Here is a 21,597-nt window from a genome sequence, read left to right on the forward strand (position 1 = left end):
GAGCTTCAGTGATGTGCCCCGTCACTGATATAGATCTGGAGGGGGGGGGGGGACCCCAGCTGTCAGCTCCTTTCTGACTGTTTGAGATTACCTGTCCTCACTGATGGAGGATGCATTTAGATGGATTATTTAAGCAGAGATTAACAGCTATGCCTCCTAAGTACTCCCCAGCACCAAATATTACACAATGTGACGCCAGATGAAAGACAGTTTCTTCCTTTCTGTCTCTACATCTACATCCTTATGTCTTTCGCTTGATTTATTTTGATTTTGTGGCTATAAAATTATCAGAAGAGTACAAGGCGGGAGCGCTTTTTCCTTTTCCAAGATAACCTCAACTTTCAACATCTGGCAACATCAGTAGCACGATGTTTTCGACGGTACAGAGAAACTGATGTTACAGATTATCAATGGTAATTTTGTACTGAGAAAGTAATTGGGGCCACTGTAGTGACTAGTATATAAAGGAAAAAGGATAAGGAATTACACTTTGGAAGTCTCGTTCCAGCTCTTTCCCCTCTGGAATATGTTTGTGGAAATAGACACAGAAATGGAAACATTGGAAATGGACAATGACATCCTTTATTTATATACAGAAAACCTCTCTGGAGTAGTGTCCGAGGAGTTCTGTCAACTTTTTAAATATGCCCTACGACACCTTTTAATTTTTTTGTATTGCTGACTCATCCATTTTAAATCAATTTTCCTTCTTCAATTAGTAGGACAGAATTAAAATCACGCAGATCGTCTGCAGATAGATCTTGTGAAGGCTTGCATGCTCGTTAAACCATGTGTCACATTGTTTCTGAGGCATTTTTCAACCATTTGTCAACATCTTGGTCATGCTACTCTTTCCAATCAGTTTCATTCATAGTGCTCCTGGGAAAAAATGTTTTTAAAAATCCTCCAGAAAGCAGCCAAGCTTGACTTTCACTAATCAGTCCCCGATCTTCATTTCATGCTGCTCAAGGCAAAGTCACATTTGATGAGCTGTCACTTTACTTGGAGATTCAATCGCACAAAAACAAATCGGTTTCTCTTCTTGTCAAACTGCATTGCCTCTTTGCAGACGCTATGAAGAACTGAGTGGATTGACAGGATCCTTCAGGAGCATAAGAGCAGTAAATCATCTCTGCTGAGAAAACTTGTTACAATTCATGAGAAGTTAATACTAAGCAGACCGTTGATATGTTGCTTTGGATTCTTTCCCGGAGGCTGTTTTGCTAGTTGCGCAACCGCTGTGTGTTTTGTTGGGAAATGTGTCTGGGAGTATGCAAGCTGCTCATTTTTGTCCGAAAATAATCAGAATTCTTCATTACATTCGATGTTGTTTATTATTCATACATTTAATCTAAAGCCTAGTATTCTTCTTTGAAGAATCCGTTTGCTCGGTACTCATAAAATTTTACCGTGATACTTTCATACTTCATAAATGAAAGAAGATTTTGGGGTTCCCCACTTTCAAAGATCAGCCAGTGGCTTGAACTCTCACCCACAACTCGACATTGGGGTTTTTTTTTCTTTTCTTCCCCTTTCAACAATGTCTCCGTGTGCATTTTAACAGGCCAGAGGAACAATGTTGGCCTTGTGAAGGCTTTCCATGCGTTTTCTGTTAAGGACGTGGCATTTCAGAGAAACAGATTCCTTTGAATGCGTCACAATGGGAATGAATTTGTGTGTGTCAAAGTGTGGGCCTACGGGTCTCTGGACTGAAGCTTTAAAGGGTAAGCGTGCACACACACACACACACACACACCCATACATACACGCACGCACACAAGTGCGTGCGTGTCTGTATGGGTGTGTGTGTGTGTGTGAAGAGGGAATTTCTCCGTTGGCCCTGGTTTGTCAGTGGGTGGGATTAGGGTGGAGCAGACAGATCCACGCTCCATCCTATCTCCTGTGTTTAGCTGACATTCTGGCTCAATGGGCCATTTCAACACCTCAACACTCAATCCACAGGGGACTGCAGACAGAGCTGCAAAGCTCTCTCTCTCTCTCTCTCTCTTTCATCCATCCGCCCTCATTCAGTTTTGTTCAGTCTAGACATTCAAATATCCTTTTTATTTCCCTAAATACACCATCTAAGCATATTAAGTGCCACTGTCATTTGCTCATATAAATATATATTTTCCTGGCCTAGTTGAAGTGAATCTATCGATCCGTCATCCGTCTTCTCAGCTGCTTCTTCCTGTCCAGGGTCCTGCGGCACTGCAGCCATTTTCACTTTACTATGAGCAAGGACAGGATAGACCCTGGACAGGTCTCCAGTCCATCACAGGACAAACACAGAGAAACAGACAACCACACATCTAGGGTCACCAATTAACATCACATACATGTTTTTGGACTGTGGTACCTGGGGAAACTCAGGCAAACAGAACTTTGTGCACAATATCAAACATGTATAGCATCATACATACATATATGTTGCAGTTCATAGTGCTTCAAAAGATGAGAACATAGGAACATTTTAATAATCCAAAAAAGATCAAAAGGGGTGTTTTTTAAAAATTCTGATGCGAAAAAACGTTGTCAGTATCATTTCTTTTGAAGGATATATGTTTTCATTGTGTACAATCAGAAACTGCTTGATTACAGGAACATTCAACAAAGCAACACAGTGCTGGGTGGACTCTATTCACACAGAAGGTACCAATGAAGTGATTCGCAGATGGTTTGTACATATGTTTAGGCACCGGAAACCAGTGTGATATGATCTCTTAGTCCTTCATAAGTTAAGATTTGCAGCTGAATTTTGAAATAACTATAAATGATCCACAGTTGCTTTTGGTCAACCTGGCAATAGATCAATACAATGGTCTCGTCTTGAGAAAACAAAAGCATTGATCAGTTTCTCAGTATCTTACTGGTTTAGTCCCGATCAAACGTAAGATGTGTTTCTGAGGTTAAAAACAAAAAGGCAGTTTTTGAACACAAGATTTAATACTGAGATTACAGTCGAATCGATTTGATATGACAGAGCAGAGGTGTAAATGAAGAAGTGAGCCTAAAACTAAATCCTGAGGATACACACCATATTTTGTGATCATGAGATCATGAGAACAATGTGTAATAAAACAAAAACAAGCAAAAAAATAAAAGTTGGTAAAGATTTTATTGCTCAAGAAGTAAATCTTTGTCTGAGCATAAAAGAGTAAATATTGGATGTGCATCAGTGATGTTGCAAGGAACAAGACTATGAACGTAATGTTGGGCATAACAAGAATATTTCACTTTAACTGCAGTGATAAGCCTGTGTGTGTCATAACAGCTCTATAATCTAAGATGATAATATGTTACTGCAGTGTTTACAGGGGGATGCGCTTCCTTCAGTTTTTGAGAAGATAAGAAGATGATCAGCAGTGGGATCATAAACCAAGAGAAACAACAGATTCACGCTGTGATGAAAACCCAAATCAAACAGCAAAAAGTACCTGAGCCTCATTTCTGTTTTTAAACGAAATCTTAGCTAAGTGCTGAATTCATCGCTCAAAGGAAAGACAAACACCACCGCTCTGAATACATCTTTCATTACAGAGATTTTCCTAAATACCATCTACAACTGTAGACCAGCATCAGGCTACTATAGTGACCATGTGTTTATATTAATTATAATTTACCAGAACATATGACATGAGAACACTGTCTATAGTGTTTCATATGGGAGGGAAGCGCATTGACAAAGTCTGACTCACCCCCAACAACTAGTAGCCATTATTCCTCCCTGCATCTGATAATTGTTGGAAGGAGATGGAGGTCTGGAGCGAGAGGTGGAGGTGAGGGCACGCAGAGGCGGTGCCCTTTTGCTTGCTCTTTTTATAACTCTGCTCGTTCACAGAGGCCGTCTCCTGTATGGCCGCCGACAGCGTTTGGTTACCAAGAAGAATTTAATGTGTGCAGACATACATCAGGAGCCGCTGCCTGCGAGTGTGACCGCATGCAATCTGATGTTGTGACAGCGCGCGTCACCTCTTGTCGCACAGGGTGGAGTTTTTGGGGCGCTTGCGTAGAAAGAGTTATGCAAGGCTGCTGGACGGGGGATCGAGTTACAGTTACAGTTTGTACGTATTAAGTTCACACAGAAACACTGACATTGACTTGTTAGACTTGTGGGCACTGATTTCAATTCAATAATCAGTTTTGTTTTGGGTTCCACAAACTCCTGTCACTATCAGTCTAATGACACACTGTGAGAGTGAATTAAACACATCTGTGATGTATGAAAAATGCATAAATATCTACTAATTATAACAGAGGTAGATATATAGCTGAGGGGAACTACTGAAATATATGATGGCCTTTCTATGGTTGTCTTGCAAGCACAAATCTAAGCAATTAACATATATGATCCCACTGTGATAATTTGAACCATTTAACGTATTTCTCACCAATCATAAAATACTTTTTCATATCGATGTTTGTGTTTGTTCATGTCTGTTAATGTAACCCAGTCACTCACATGGGCTAATGAGAAGTTCATGTGGTCATGTGTGATTTAAACATAAAATCCAGCCAAACTGGAAATAACAAATTAAAAAACATCAACAAAGCAATAAGATTATTATTGTTTACACTTTACAGACTGGCAGCTTGGTTTTGCTACTAATTACTATACTTATTGCAACTGTAAGGTCACACAACATTTAAGAGTCATACTTAGTTTCGCCTTGAAATTCAATGTTTACGGCAATGTACTGAAGGGATACTTCTTATTTTTCTTCTCAATTGATAATAGTCATCAAGTGAAAACGTTGTGCAAATGAAGAAAGTCGTGAAGCTGCTTTTTCTCAGTCCAGCTGACGGAGCCGACATTTAGCGTCAGCATTCGTCAAAGCAGTATTCTTAATAGTTACGGTTCAGCTAAACTCCTGTTTACTAGTGGGTGAGGGCCTTAACTCCATTAACTGAGTCCACCTCATGGCATCATGAAAGATTTCTGTACAATGTCCTCCAAGTCGCGAGATGGGTCTTGAAAACAGCAAAAGCAACTCCAATACATTTTAAAGACCTCATTAGTAACTGTACCCAAGCACAAATTTTGAGTAACTTGTACAACAGCGATAAGTAGAGAGAACGGCATTCGGAGTGAGACATGCTGAGATGAAGGAGCAGGTCGTGACCACCCTGTGACACCTGCAGCAGCACCACTCTGTTAAAGCTGCTGCTTTTGACAGGTTGAGGGCAACGTGGGTGGTCGGACCGGAGCTCAGGTTCTGTACAGCTAAGTCAGTAAACAAGCACTGCCCACACACACACACACACACACACAAACACGCACACACACAGATTCAGAGACCATCAATCTCTTCATCAGAAGCACCGACAACTGAGTAAAGCGCCAACCAGTCCTCTGGCGTGCTGTCTTCACTGCCACCTCATCCCACTATTTATGCCTTTTTGCCTCTTCTTTTCCAGACTCGCTCGCTCGCTCATTGCGACCATTCCTTTTCTGTCACTCACTGCCTCTCTAATTTGCCCCTGTGTGTATAACAGGAATCTACTGCATGGCTCTGCTGAAACTGAATCCCGAGAATTGCAGTGGGAGAGCGGGGAAAGTGGCGGGGGGGCGTCAGTAAGGTTTTCAGCATCCATCTGACGGTCCGACCCCGACGCCGATCAAACGGAGACGCACTTTGATCGTGTGCCAAGAGGTGCTGCCTCGTCCAGTGTCCTCCAAGAAGTCCTCAAGTTATGTAAGCATCACAGGCGGGAGGTCCACCTTTCAGATCCACGGCTCTGCCTTCCATCCTGACCCGCCGTCCCGCCGCAGTCTCATGACTGTGAGGCACAAAGATGGCGGAGGGCATTCGAGCCATGTGGAAGGTGACTCCTGGTGCCAGTGTCTAGTTTCAGACTCGACCTACAAAGTGAGAAGCAGAGACCACGCACTGCTTTTTTGAGGGGGGGGGTACAGTAAAGTGAAGAACAAGAGCAGCACGAGGCAAGAAGGTTTTTTTTTGTATATGAATTTAGAGTACAAACAATTTAAATGGTTGCACATGCAAATTAGAATAGATTAACACTTTCATAAATGAAAATGATTTTAAAATGTAATTTGAATTGAATAATGTCATAGAAATATGACTAACTGAAAATATATACTAGATTTGGACACAAAAGGTATTCTAATAAATATAATGAAAGGTTTGTATTCAAACATCATTTATCCAGAAAAACCTCAATGAGATAAAAAAAAACAAAACAAAACAAGACAGACTTTCCAATGAAGTTATACACATGTAGACTTTTAAACAAATGTCAATATAACCCGACACAAACAAACAAAACAAGAACTTCAATTTTTCATTACAGTGTTTCATTCCCACCAGCAGCTTATCGAAAACCTCTTTTCCCCATTTCAACATGCACTCTGGGGACATAAAGAAAAGGTCAGTGAAAGCGCAAAGAAAAGGTAATTTGATGCAGCAATTAATTAAAAAAAAACAAGATTGAAATTCATTTTGAGACAGCAGAGAATTCAACTATTTACCTGTTTTGGTGCATCAAACCTAATACGGGCAAAGTTGAAACTATTTTGTTTTTATTATTATATTTTTGGTCAATTGATGTGATTTCTTCACACCTCAGTCTCAAATCTTCTCAATAGTAGATCAGCAAGTGATCATAAGGATGTGGACGGGATAGTGTAGCATGGAGGAAAAGACAAATGTAACAAACAAGATTGGAAAACAGACTTGCAGATACACAACCAGCAACTTCCACAAAGTAACATGAGGAAGGGGGGCGGGGGAGAGACACAACATGACTCAATGAGAATAGTTTCCAGAAGTTTCGCAGCTCCACTGACAGGAAGAGTTTCAATTAGGGAAAAGAAGGAGACACTGTGGACATTAGCATCCTGAGATATGGAGAAGAATGACACTTCTGCCTTCTATTGAATTTATCCATTTTTATAAAATCTGTGGTAGAAAAACAGCGTTGTGTTTCATTTAATTATGTCCAAATACAGTTTCTGAAATGGACTCAAACAGAAAACTGTAAGGCCGGAACTTACTTTTACTTTGTTTCAATGATGTGCATAATTGTATGCTTGTTTGCACATGTGCACATACACAAAACTTACAGGTAATTTAATAGTTGCACATACAGGTTGACCAGCTTAATCATTTGCAATGACACATCATGATTCAACTTTCCTTTGTGAAACAAAAACAGGAAGTTTGACCATTTAATCATTGTTGTTGTAACATGATCAGACATTCTGCAGCTGCAGTATGAGTCACTGTTAACATCACCTACTTTAATGATTCCACTGTCACGTTGAAATGCCCTCTGTGGCAGAGAAGTGAGGCGGCACCTTAATCACCTCTCTGCCCATAAAGGAGGAGCCGCCCAGAGACAAGGTGTGACAGGTGGAGGAGACACACAGTCACTGGAGAAGAGCCTGACAGGCAGCAGTGTGTCTGAGTGTGTGTTTTCAAGTTGGTTTTACTTTGCGTCAGTTAATAAAGAATGGTGGTTGGACGATCCACCACTGGGCCTCTGTGGGAGAACCCGTTGGTGGCAAGCTTTACTGCCACACCCTCATAGATGTTAAAAGCCGGTTTGAGGAATGTAATGAGGAGAAAGAAATGTTATGCTGGGGAGTAAAAGTAAAGAGTCATGGGAAAAGTAAATAGTCAAGTAAAGATACTTTTAAGCTCATCTCAAGTACCGTGTCAAAAAACATGAGGGAGGGAGCCCTGAAAACCTTCATATGTTTAAAAAAAGGCCGTTTCAGTGATGGACTCAGTGATGTAGCTTCATCAACATCCTCACCGCTGCTGTGCATGCTGGGCTCTGAATGTGTTTCACCATGTTTCAAAAATGCTTCATTTTTGGGACCATGGTGGTTTTCAGCATTAAAGTCTGAGATTTCATATATTTCAATTTGGTGCGTAGACCAGTCCTTGAATTTTGGCTTTGTGCAAACGATTCGACCACGTGAGCCTGGGTTCGGCTGCTGCTCACAACGGAATCACGTCTTAACCATCTGCACATGGAGCAGCCGGAGCCTTCATCACCAGCAATTACACCTCGCCACTTATATGGACCGTCACACTTCTATTATAAATCTCTGGAAGGGCCATAATAAGAAGTTAAAACACAAAGCCTGATGTTTTTTCGGAAGCATTTATTGTTTTGCTGCCAGACTATTATGATCTCTTTTAGGAGAGGTGAGTTGTAGCAACGTGTTGACTTATTTACACGCTGTCTGAATTTCTATTTAATGATATTGATACTCCGAGAGGTTAATGCAGCATTTTCCAATTCCCATGAAAGTGAATTAAGGTTTTACAGGATATGAAATACTATAAATCAAACGTAACATATCAAAGATTGAGCTCTGAACCAAACTCAAGCAATACAGATTTTACCCTCAAATCTTAGAGTTTCTCCTCAATATGCTTTCAGATGATTCAAATTATTTAAAATATCATTACAGGCCAAAGTTTAGATTTAAATAGTGCAAACACCTGAGTAATCTGTGAGTCTGAAGGTTTTTCTTCTTTTCTCTCCTTTCACACAAAGAAAAACAGCTCAACTTTCTAACAATAACACGCTGCTTAAAGATACACACAGTTTTACTATATTTTGCCAACACATGTGTACTGTTACTGACTTTCTTATATTTCATGTGTTTCAATATTTTTCAAGGTGGTCAAGCAACACCAATATTGAAGTACAGCCTCTGCATACAAGAGCAACACTCTCTTGTTTTAGTAACATGAGGGTGAGGTGAATTAATGCTCCATTTCACCACATTGCTTTGGATAATTGCCAGTTCTTGAAAATTAAGAGTCAATTAAACTTACAAGTCCCTTTTTGTAAAATGCTGTGGAGTTAGATTACTAGCTTCTCCAAATAAAACATTAAATATTTACCTTCAATGCCGGGTCCTGTTTTATTCGTGTGCTCATAAATATATTATTGCAGTGTTGCTAAGACGAATCAGCTGAGCTGTCTGCACTGTGTGGGTCAGCTTAATCGCCAATTCTCTTATTAAGTTCAATCTAAAACTACATTGTATTGTTCTTTGATTCTGAATGTCAGTGGTTCGATTCCCCATCATCAGTTATTTTGAAGATACTGTTGTGTACTCTAAATGATCAGCTTGTGAAAACAGGAAGAAGTACAGGAAGAAGTGCTTTACAGCAACATGCGACTTTATATTCACACTGCTTATAACACGTTTCAGTCACAACCACATATGTTGTTGATCCAGGGGAGGAGTCGGGACTTCACCAGACTTCAATGAATGTACTACACGTTGTGCACTAAAGCTTTGATGTGCTTCACACAATGTGCCACAGTGACATCGGTCCTAAATGTCACACTAGTCCATCCATAAATGCTGTCAACATTTCAAGAAAACCTCAAAATGTTAACCTCCTAAAAAAAAGAGAGAGAAGGCATCACCAGGGGCTGTGTTGTTTCTATAAATAATCTGATACTGATATTTTCAGACTGGACCAACGTGCTGGATTGGCTGACACCATGACAGACAAACAGACCCTCACAGTTATGCTGCTAAGCTGGCTCAAAACTACTGATGATGGGCATGCACACAACTGCAAGGCGAAGAATGGTGTGCATGCATGTGTTGGAATTGATGTATGTACTGTATGTGCCGACGTATGCGCGTAGCATCTTAACCATCTTTCACGCTCTGCACGCTCTGTTGACACGTACTACATGAATTGTGTTTGCACAGGATTAGTGTCCACATGCAGACACAGAACAGTTTGGTCTTTGGCGCCGAGACGGTGACCGCAGTGGATATTAGTCATGTATATCGATAATGTATATATATGATAGTGTGATACAGCACTGCTGACATATTGTACAACTACGTCTCTGTCCCCAGCACAGACATTTTTTGTCTCACACTGTTACATTTGTTTGCCTCTATATGTTTGTTGCTGGGCCACCGCTGTCGTTGCCAGCTCCGGAGAGCTAAATTTAACTCCCAGCCTACTGTTAATTTTGGAGATTTATTACCACACCCTTCCTTGCTGGTGTGGCCGCCTTAATCTCAGACGTGCGTCTGCAGCCAAACCAAAGCAGAAGTCACCAGAGAAGCTGGAACCGACTACTGCTGAGGCACAAGAAGAACAGAAAATAGGAACGGGACATGCCAGTCAAATATTAGACACACAAACTACTCAGAGGGCATCGATCTAAAAATACACTGGAATTGCACCAACAATAGGGCCAGTGGCTGCGTCCAAACATGCATAGTGTGGAAGAAGAGGACAGGCTGCTGTGTAGACCTGTGTTTGTGTAACTGTCACGCTGGACAATGGGTAGTCCTTTTAATCTTTCAAAACAGGTTCACTAAAGCGACCTGGCAACCAAACATTGACCTGGCGCAAACACGGAAATCTACTACTTACACAGAGGATGACTGAGGGTCGATACAAACTTCCACTGCCCTTCCGAATATGAAAAATGGATCGGTTTCATTTGCCCGTCTTTGCCAATCTGATAATGTGTACATGTTTCAGTTTGAGAGAGGCAAAGGTGAGGGTGGGAGTGAAACGTGTGTTTACATATCCCAGACTTCTTATCAACAGTGTTGACTGAGAAGGAAACCTAATCTCAGTCTGACCATGAGCCTGTGAACGGCCGCCGTGTTCAAAAGACCCAACACACACACACACCCAGCTGAGAAGCAGCTTCTGGCACATTTTAAGTAAATATTTCTTATCTTTGGTGACGACAGACAGAATCCGTCAATACAAGAGTGAAAAATATCTAGCAGTGCAATGTGTTTATTGAGAAAACCCATGTAATACTTATAAAAAATGTCTTTCTGTGGCTGGGGATGTTGATCTCTGGTTGCTCCATTGGTTCAGCTGCAGTGCAGTGCAGTGCCAGTCTGTGTCCTCAGGAGTCCCACTCTCTGTATATTGTGGGTCTATAATGTTTTCATGTGTGTACATTTCATAACAATGGTGAGAGACCGTGCCTGACAAGAGAGTTACATAATGAATAAATGTTTTAACGTTCACCCTTTGTGCTGTATCGTTTGTGGCGTCAAACTCAATATTTTAGCAGCTTCTCCTGCCGGAATTCTCAGGCGATGGAGGGAGGTTGGATCTTATTTACATGCTCATGCATCTAACATCTTTCTTGAGTGTGTTTGCAGGCCCACATTCTCCTAAGTACATATGGAACGACGAGAATTGGCTCACCATTTTGTTGGTTTTCTGTTATAAAGACTTGATTCTTTCACTCTCCAATACAATAACGTCAGAAAACATGATGTATGTAACATTGATCATGCTAGTTTATTATTCACTAATGTATTGGATATTCATGATACCTATGAAATTATTATTATTATAATTAACACAATTAAAAAGTGAATTTTAGCCTCGTTAACACGTCTGAATGTGAGCCAGTGCTAAAGATATTTTAATTCACATTGTGGGTGAGGGAAACACATTTAAGTAAATTGATCAGTCTTGAAGAGAACAAAAAACCAAAAAGGATAGCTGTCTTGGTAACAAAATAATTTCAATATTATTTGATTGTACAATCTATGACTTATGAATGGATTTTTATTAATTGAATGTGTGGGTACGTTTGTCTGCCAGAGTCTCCTGATATCATTCATTCTCCACTAAACATTGGTTACACATTTACTTACCACCCAATAGATAAGAGGAAAATCTTGCCAATATCAGCCACTAAATCCACATAATAGTCTGTCCATGGAGCTAAATGCATGACTACGTTTGCATTCTATTTCTCCTCCTATTTTTTTCCCCATCCACATAAATACAACAAGAAATCTGACTCGATTCTTTTAAAATCTCATTTATTTATCTGTCAATCGCTCTGGTGGAGCACACTGATGACTGAGTGGATGTTGACACTGCAGGTCATACTTAATGTCATACCCAAGGTTATAAAACCCCATTAAACAGTAGCATAAAAGAATACTACTGCATCACAATGAGCATTGATTATGATTGTGAGAATGAGAAAAACAGGTGTATAAATGAAAAAATGCAAAACAATATAAACCAAGAACTTGACAACGAACTGGTCAACATAGCTGAAACTTGGTGCCTCAAGCTGACAGCAGCAAAAACAAAGTTTTAAGTGAACAATCTGGCTCGTGCCAAAAGGAAACTTGAGGGAACATACAGTTTCCAGTGGTTTGGCCAGCCAAGCTAACACAACAAGAACCCATTCAAGGCCAAATCCCTCCTCCGACATGGCAGGAGATCGCAGGGATTAATGAGTTAGCCACCAGATTTAACAGCTCTCTGGCTTTGACCTTGACCTTTCACACCCACCTGCATGGCAACTCACTCATCCATCCACCCATCCATGTTCTATCATGCATTTTACTCAGGGCTGCTGGGTCTTGGTGATGTCAGGGTACATCGTGGACAGGTCACGAGTCCTTCAAACACACACACACACACACATAAACATGTGAACATTTGTGCTTTTCATTTAAACAAGGGATAACAAGAATACATAATGTGTGAATTGCTTAGGATGCATTGGACTGCAGATAGAATTCATCAGGGTACTTGAAGTAGAAGAGGTGAGCGTGTCACAATATTACATGGTTGTCACTTTGTGAGGCCTTGGCCTTTACAAAGCCACAATGTTATTTACGAGCATAACTTTCTTGTCGTTCCAGTAAACACACTGATGGAAGGCGAGGCAGCTTTATTTGCATTATACAGCAACGATGCAATTCAATGTGCTTTATGTTAACAAACATATACAGTTAGCATGACATAAAACAAGGACAGATGAAAAAAAACCACACCAAGTTGAATCTGAAATATGAAAGCAATTAATACAAAAATATTAAGAATAAGAGCTTCACTGTGCCTCTGCTGTGTCTTTATTGGAAGGCGAAGGGTTGGTATTTTAAATAACTTATAGGCCTATATCTCAGTATGGACTGATGAATGTAAAAGTGTTGATTTGAAAGCAGCTTGGCTTTAAGTGAAAATCTGTTTACACGGTGCACCACAGTATGTTTAAATTGATTTAGATGGAGGTTTTTTCTTCCCTTTTGAAAAAGTTTCTCCTCTTTACTGTGGTCTCTCCTCATGTTATTCATCACATCTAGATCTCCACACTGCGCTCTACAAAAGTCTTTATTAGTGTCAGATGGAGTCAACAGTCTATCAGCAGAGGTTTACTTAGACTGATGTAAAGATATATAGCCTGAGCTGGTGTGTGGCAAGAAATCAATTGCTGCTGACAGCCATGTAGTCAACCACGACTTAGTGCTTTTTCTGGGAATCTGAGCCCTTTATTAGATTGAGAGAGAAAAAAAACAAAAAAAAACAAAAACGTCGCCCTACTTCCAGTGAAGACATCCTCAGATTTCTTTGTCAACACCGGCTGCTCCGGGGAACCAGCGAGAGCGGACGTCCGGAGGCTCGGTCAAGCCGTGGTCATCCAGGAGCTCGGTTACTCGTGTTCTCACCGTTGAGGACCAGCCGGGCTTCTGAACTGTTATTGTCTTGTAGTAGGAGTGTATGAAAATGATTCGCAGTATAGAGGGAGATCGAGAAAGCAGCAGCTGTGCAAATATAGGATTCTCGCGGTCAGCAGCAGGTGGGCGGCGAATGGTGGAAGTTTTGGATGCTCGTGGGTCCGCTGATTTGGGATTCGTCCAGACTTGAGATGCTGGTTTAATCTAGAATATCCAGTATGAGGAGACGTAGACTTCCCCTTGTTGTGGTATGAGAGCTTGGCTGATGGTTGTCTGGGTCTGCAGGTATCCTGTGCTGTTCCAAGTCGCTGATGTCTTCTGCAGTTCCTCTGTAAGCCTTTCAAAGCAGATTGCTCATATCCTTTCGGATCTGATTATTTGGAAATGGGGAAAAGGATAAGTAGGAATGAGAAATGCATATTTTATTTTGATTCGTGAAAATGATCTCCAATGTTTCTATTTTGATCAGGATGAGTCCAGGTGCAAGATAAATGTCTGGCGAGGAGAAGAAGAAGAAGAAGCAGAAGAAGAAAAAAAAAGCCAAGCCCTTTTCTTCCTCTTGCTGATTGCCAGAATAACTGTGACCACCACCGTGCACATTTTTCCTTTAATCATTTCCATGCTTCTCGCAGGGATTGAGAAAATTGCTGTCATGAGTGGTGCGCAGACATTTGCCGCTCCCTCCACGTTAAAGTAAACACGGAGGAAACTCACCCTCGTCTTTGTTTACGCGGCTTTTCCAGCCACCAAACAAATACAGCAAGTTGGTTTTAATCAAAACATTGTGAAAGTGCAAATGATTTTCAAATGCGGTCTCCTCGGCCATAATCCCATTTCAAACACGTGACAGTAAGTAATGTATAGCATCTCAGTGTCCTCTAATTCCCTCAAGCCACACAAATGTTTCTCTTTCTGTTTCCCTCCTTCCCTCCGTCTCCTCTGAGCAGCCTCTCATTCCTCCCCCCGGCCGTGGTCATTAATTAGCACTCTCTTATGGGAAACAGATGACTTAATAAATTAGGGTCATGTTCTGAATTGCTTTAATTCTTCGACTCCAGCAACATGAAAGCAGTCTCGTCCCCGTGCAACCCGGCGGCAGAAATCCACAGAGGTTTGAGAGTGGCAGGACAGCTGGGGTAAACGTTTCAGACACACACATTCTTGTCAGTCCTTTACCACCAGCGCTCACTGTATTTTTTGTTGGTTTTTTCCCAGGCAAAGAACCTTGTTTTGATGGCCAGACAGGCTGATTCATCAGACACCAGAGCCTATATTTACAATAATCAGCGCTTTTATCGAGGGCAGTCCTTCATAACTGTTCCTGCACTCAACATTAAGCCCAGGCCCCGATTGCCATATCTTACCTTACCCCAGCTCTTTCCCCCGGAGCCAACTCCTTCCAGACATTTTGTGGTTTCATCTCAAGTTCTCCACTTCAGGGAGATTTTCCTGATTAGTGTCACAGAGCTCAGACTGGATGAAATGGCAGAGATCTTCCCCCCCCCCCCCACCCGTTTCTCCGGAGTGCCAGACCTTCAGCCCCAGTACAGCTAAATCCTCACGGTCCTCCATCATTTACATCGATAGGATTTGTCATGCATGGCTGGCCCAGCTATGGCACCCACCAGGAGCTAAACAACTGCAGCTCTAATCCTTCTTGAGCAAGTCTCTTTCGATGTCACACTGTGTGCCCGTGCATTTTCTTAAAGTTTGATTGCACTCAAGTTGTGTGGCCACCCTTGCGATTTTTTTTTTCTCCTCCTTCTCCACTTGGCAAATTCAGAGGCACAAGCGTGAAACTCTGTGTAACATCTGATTTGGACATTAGCCCACTCACCACTGAGGGATTTATGTGCATAGATGTTCCTTTCAGTGCAAACCAAATGCTAACAAACACAAATTAGCTCTCATGAGAAGCTGGCGTCCCGAGTGCTGCTTTGTATTTAAGTCGTACATCCATGTATTCACTGCTCCTTTTACACCTTACTCTAAACATTGGCGGAGGAATCTGTTCCTGAGTCATTACCCCATTCGTTTTATTTGCAACCCACTTAATTTTAGGAGGGAAAATAGCTGCACTGATGTCCAGTTCTCTTTTTGGCTGCTTACAGCGTAACTAATCTGAGCATGGCCAGCGTTCTGCTGCTGCTGCTGCTCTGTCGCTTTCTTTCCTTTTGCTTTTCTTTTTTTTTTTTCAGTAAGAAAAATGGCTTTCATTTCAGCAGATAGATGTGGAGCACTGGGCCGAGCTCGGTCCTCCGAGTTTTCACAGCCACCACCGTGCAGCCACAACACCAACCGAAACGCTTTTCTTCACCTAATGAGACAGATAATTTCTTGGCTCGCTGTGAATATAAATACTCTTTCCTACTGGCCACCTTTCGCTTCATGCATTCGGCTTTTTATAATGCCACAAACCATGGGAATTAGATTTACCGGCATTAGCCGTTGACATTTCACTTGGTTTACAAAACACTGGCAAAGTTCTTCTGTTTCTTCTCTGTTTTGTGTAAATTAACAGTCTCTCCACAAAAAGCCGCCTCCACATGTTCCTGATTGAAGTTAATGAAGGGAAAGTGTGTATTTAAAACTAATTAAAGGCTTATAATAATTGCCTCACCTCGTCTACAGCGGAGTCACACCAGCACAAAGGATATGGCCGTTTTGACTTCTGCCTCACTTGGCTGTTTTTGGTGAGAGCCGTCGTAAAAGTTATTGGAACCTTGATTTTAACTCGCAGAAAATTGCAGGTTAAATCCAAAAAAACACTTTTAGAAAAGTGCCTGAGTGAAAATCCAGGAATAAAAGCAGCTGACTAAAATCGGATACTTTTTAATAACGCTTTGAATATTATTCTGAATTAATCAAATTACTCAAGTGAAACTACCTTTAGATTTTTGCCACCTTTTTTTCACATTTCTGTTAATATTTGATTCACCATTTCAGCTTTTTGGGATACTTTGATTAAATGGCACTTAATGTTCTTTTTGGGCATATAAATCCAATAAAGCAACTGTGCACCACAGTCAGTAGACAGTCCACAAATAGCTGATGAACATTAAGGTTTTAGTTGGTACTTGAGAATGTTTGGAGATTAGAAGTGGAGCCAATGTCAGACTTACATTGATCGGGTGGCCAGAAACATGATTCCCAATGAATGCTAAGGTTACTCCATGTCAGCAGGATGCAAAGGCGACTGTTTAATAACATGGAGCATGTAAATATTTAAAAGTGATTAAATGACAGTGTTCTGTTCACAGCTTTATACACAACAAAGCCCATCTCCCTGCCTGCCACCAACAGAAAAACTATTTTGTATTATCTGAGAAATTACTAAATCTGCTTGGAATGTTATCCAAAAATGTCATTTGTCTAGAAAAGAAATACCATTTGGGGTTCAAAGGCCATAAAAAAGTGTTTTTTTTCTAGTGTTTCACAGAGAAAAGGATCAAGGAATAAAGTACATTTTTGCTGCACATTTACATTTACTCTACAGAATTTCTTCTAGACGAATGTGTGAAGTACCGGTAACCTAATAGCTAAATTAAAAATAACTCGGGAAAGATATTAAAAATGATTTGGATACAATTAACAAAAATAGAGGTAAGTTTAACCAACTATTGCAGCAGTCTCATTTTATTTCATGATCATTTCTAGACCATGATTACTTTACTGTGCATTATTTCAGTGTTACCCTCAGAGTATGACTTCAGTATGAGTGTGTCTCTTCATGGAGAACGATGACAAGCTTCTGCTGCATTGTTTTGGTGAATGTTTTTTTCTGGATGAGTGTCTCTGTGTGAGCAAGCCTGGTATGACACTTCTGCAATTTTATACTTAAGGCTTCACAGGAACTACCCAAACATTTCTTTTGTTTGTTTTGTTTGTTTTTTAAAGTTCAGTATGAAATGAAGAGATTCATTACAAGAGAAGATTCTAATATTGCTTCTAATCCGGGATGTGATCTGCTGGAAGTGATTTAGTATATAACATCACCACACCCTTCTGTTCTTCTACTTGATTTTTTTTTTTCTAACGGCACTCAGGGATTAAATTGATTTTCCCAACTTTGTGATTTATGTCACCAGTAAACCAGACAAAACACATAAAATAAATGGATTTAACATCTAATTAAATACGTTTCGTATATTAGTAAGCCTTATATACAGTACAGGGTCTATTACACATGGATACTCGGGTCCCCTCAAGTACCCTTGTCCACAGTTTTTTAACTTGTAACTCCCTGGGAGGAGTTAAACAGCCTCATGGTATGAGGGAGTGTCACTGAAGCTGCTCCTTTGCCTGGAGATGGTGCTGTACAGTGGATGCAGTGGGTTGTCTATTGCAGTGTTTTTCAACCTTTTTTGAGCCAAGGCACACTTTTTTCTTTGGAAAAATCTCGAGGCACACCACCAACCGAAAATGTTAAAATTTTAAACTCTATGACAATATAACGTCATTCTCATCAATGCTTTATCAACAGGAATCAAATAAATACAGAAAAAAGTATTTCTTTTTTTTATTTGTACTCACTCAGTGTGAAACCTGGACCTGATGGATGAACACAGAGCTGATATCCTGGTTAGATTCTTCCTTTTCAAAACTTCTCCATCACTGTCACTGACACAGTACTTTGATACAAGATGGGAGCAGCCAGGTGGTGGTGATTAACCAGACTGACCTCTGTTAAAGGTGTACAGGAGGATGTTCTTTTTCAGGGTGGATCATCAAGACTATTGGTCCTCCCAATTGTCAATCATTCTGGATATATATTACGTAAGGCCGTCGTACGTGCTCGTCCCCATGTAGCGTGGATCTATTAGTTTTCACTTTCTGCTCATGCAAAAAAGAGTTTTTATTTTCTTTTGTCTTCGTTTTGGAATGGGCATTAGTGGGTTGTTTATATTACGAGTTGTAGTTAATTATTTCGTCTAGTTTGGTTTGGTTTGTTAAATATTGGTGTGCAACCATGAGTGAGAAATGTGTTGTGTGGAGTGTCATCCTGTTATGAAGTTCCGGTTATGAGCGTTCATGTCAAAATAAAAGCCTCTGATGTTCAGCTGGCAGAATAGAATTTCGATTCAGAGCAATTCTTCCACGACGCTCGCCACAGTATTCATATACGATTACTCTGCACACTGCTCTCACAGCTGACAGTGGCTGTGAGAGTAAATGTTTTTTTTTTTTTTTATGTGAAATTGGATAATTTCCCATGGCACACCTGACTATATCTCGCGGAACACCAGTGTGCCGCGGCACAGTGGTTGAAAAACACTGGTCTATTGCATATGTACTTAACTTCATGCTCTGCAAAAATGTATTGTTACTTTCACTCCTCGAGTCAGCCCCTACTCAGTGCTTTCTCCATTGCTGCAAGTGTTTCTTGGTTCTGTGTGGAGACTAGAGCACATTCCTCCAGCCTCCCGATCCCTGCTGCTGCGGTGGAGAACAACCTTCACTGCACTGCATGGCATTTTACAAAGGGGAACACACTTTTGGCTGTTAACTTCACCTTCCATTGCCTTAAGTATCCAGGTAAAGAAAGATTTCTGCACGCAGGCTTTTTCATGTGCTCCATTTTACATATATATCTAAGTTCAGAGTGCACCTAAGAATATGAATGTTTTAGTGGAAAAGAAACAAATTGCTTATGCAACATTCTACTTAAATCATATAATTTTGTGAATTGTTAAAAAAAAAAAAATAAGATGGGAAAAGTACAATTACTTGAACACCCGTCCCAGCCCAGCTCCTCCTCAACCTCCTAATCATCTCCCTGCCTGTTGGCAGCTCCACACCCCACATAAAAAAAATATACAACAGGGTCTGGTCCTGTTTTGCTTCCTCTCCCTCCCCTGCAACCTCCTGCAGCTCAGATGCCCTTGACTTTGTACTCAGTGTCCACAATGCTAATTCTCTAAGGTTAGGACAATAAACATTGCAGAGATGGGCCGAACCCTCAGGAGACCACGCTTCCTGTCTGCCCAGAGCTGCTCCCTGGGAGAAAGACCAGAAGACTGAAACAAAAGAGGGTCATGGAGACAAAAAGGCAGAGAAATATGAAAGCTGAACATATGAGAGAGAGAAAAAGAGGAATGAAACACATGACTTATCAAACTGTACTGCTGGCCATTGCATTTCCATGTTTTTCTTATTTGCGTCTGAACAGTCTGGTGAAGTTGGTACAAACACACTTGCGCTGCATCTTTTTGTTTTCAGCCTGGTGAATGTCCTGGAAACAAATCTTTTTATCATTTCGTCTTGATCGCAGCCCAGCTCAATTTCAGCTTTTACTGCTGTCACACAGCTGCAGCAGATTTAGCTGCTAGTTAATTTGTTGTTGGATCGTCTCTCGCAGCACACAACAGCTCCACAGGCTCGGGACTTATTCGGTGCTTCATGACCATTTGAAATTAATACTTGTGTCATAATATTTTATGTTAAAATGTGTATATACGAGCTACCACTTGTCTTTGAGTTCCCTGGAGATCGGGATGCATGCTTTCTAGTCTTTGCAGGCCCGAGGAGAGCTGAAGCGTGTTGCCATGCTCCGTGTGGGGCTCCAAACTGCTTCTTCCTATCATTCAGTCTTCTGTGTCATTGAGACATCTGGCTTCAAGCATCTTTAGGATTCCATCAATACCACAGCAAGGGGGGAAAACCCCACAGCTGAAAAAAGCAGCCTCAGCAGTCTGAGCCCGGGCCAGCTCACGTCGACTCCCAACAGCCTCTCAGTCATCTTGCAGAGGTCTCTGAGCTGCAGATATGGCCGTGCCAAGAGTCGTCGAGCCCGAGGAATAAGTGGGTGAGCTGCACATGGGGACCTCATTTCTGTCCGAGTAGAAAAACAGCGTACGTCACTAATGTGAGGGAGAAATTGTGCATCCGCGGTGCACAATTTGAGGGTCTGAATGACAGCCTCTGTTGTGCTTTATCTGAGCAATTAGCTGTAATCAGCCCTCTGAGCTACAACACTTTCACACGCTGGCACCGGATATCCCTCATCACCACATCCCACACACATGCTCGCTCACATTCCATGTGCACACACTGAGCGCTACCTGGAAATTGAAGTTATGGCGTGAACCTTCGACCCCCTGTAAAAGTTGGAGAATGTACAAGAGCACAGTTATTTGTGCACGTGTGTGTGTGTGTGTGTGTGTGTGTGTGTGTGTGTGTGTGTGTGTGTGTGTGTGTGTGTGTGTGTGTGTGTGTGTGTGTGTGTGTGTGTGTGTGTGTGTGTGTGTGTGTGTCTGTGCACAGTGGTGTGCGAGTGATGTGTAGTGGTTGTTTGTAGCCAGGTCTCTGCGGGCCTCTGCAGTCTGTGGCTCGCTCTCTGCTCAAGCTTCTCCATGTGTTCGCCACATGTTCCCATTAGCCCTGTGAATCAGTCTTTGTGTCTTTGAGCAGCATCTCTAACAGCAGTAACTGTACTTCCCGCTATGACAAGCACTGCCTATCCTGCCTTTCCATCTGGGCACAACTGCCTTTACCCCAATCAAGTGCATCTACTTACTTAGAAATTTAAACTTTGTATCTGGTCAATGTGCAGGAATTCAAACAAAGAGGAATGTAAATGTGGGACACAAAGAGAAATGTGGGAAACAGAGTCTATCCTGCATTCTTTCCTTTTTTTCTTCTTCTTCTTCTTTTAGAGCTGCTGGGACTGATCTTAGTTACAGAGAGGGATTATGGGATGACTCGGTATGCTCACTGTGCCACTTTTTATCCCTGCAGTGTGTGGGCCGAGTTGGCCTGCAAGAGGCACCGCAGGCTGAGACGACTGCTGCTCGAGGCAACAGCTGCTGAACAAAATGGAGCTGAAAAATTCCACTTGCAGTTCCTGTAAGTAGGACTAAGGTATGATTTACATAATGGAGAAAAATCAGATAATCGTGCACCTTGCCGCGGGGCACCTGTGACACTGATACATGTGTGCACACTTGCAGAATACCTTAAGTCCAAGTGCAATTAACATGCCTTGACAACCCACAAAGGAAGAGACTGAGGGCTCTAAATGCCGACATTAGACGTGATCATATTCCTCTGCATTTCACTGCAATTACCAATAATTATTGGAAAAAATCTGAAGCATGGTCAGGGGCTGAGGTCAA

The sequence above is a fragment of the Blennius ocellaris genome (genome assembly GCF_963422515.1).
Source record: "Blennius ocellaris genome assembly, chromosome: 7".
In the NCBI taxonomy this organism is placed as follows: Eukaryota; Metazoa; Chordata; class Actinopteri; order Blenniiformes; family Blenniidae; genus Blennius; species Blennius ocellaris.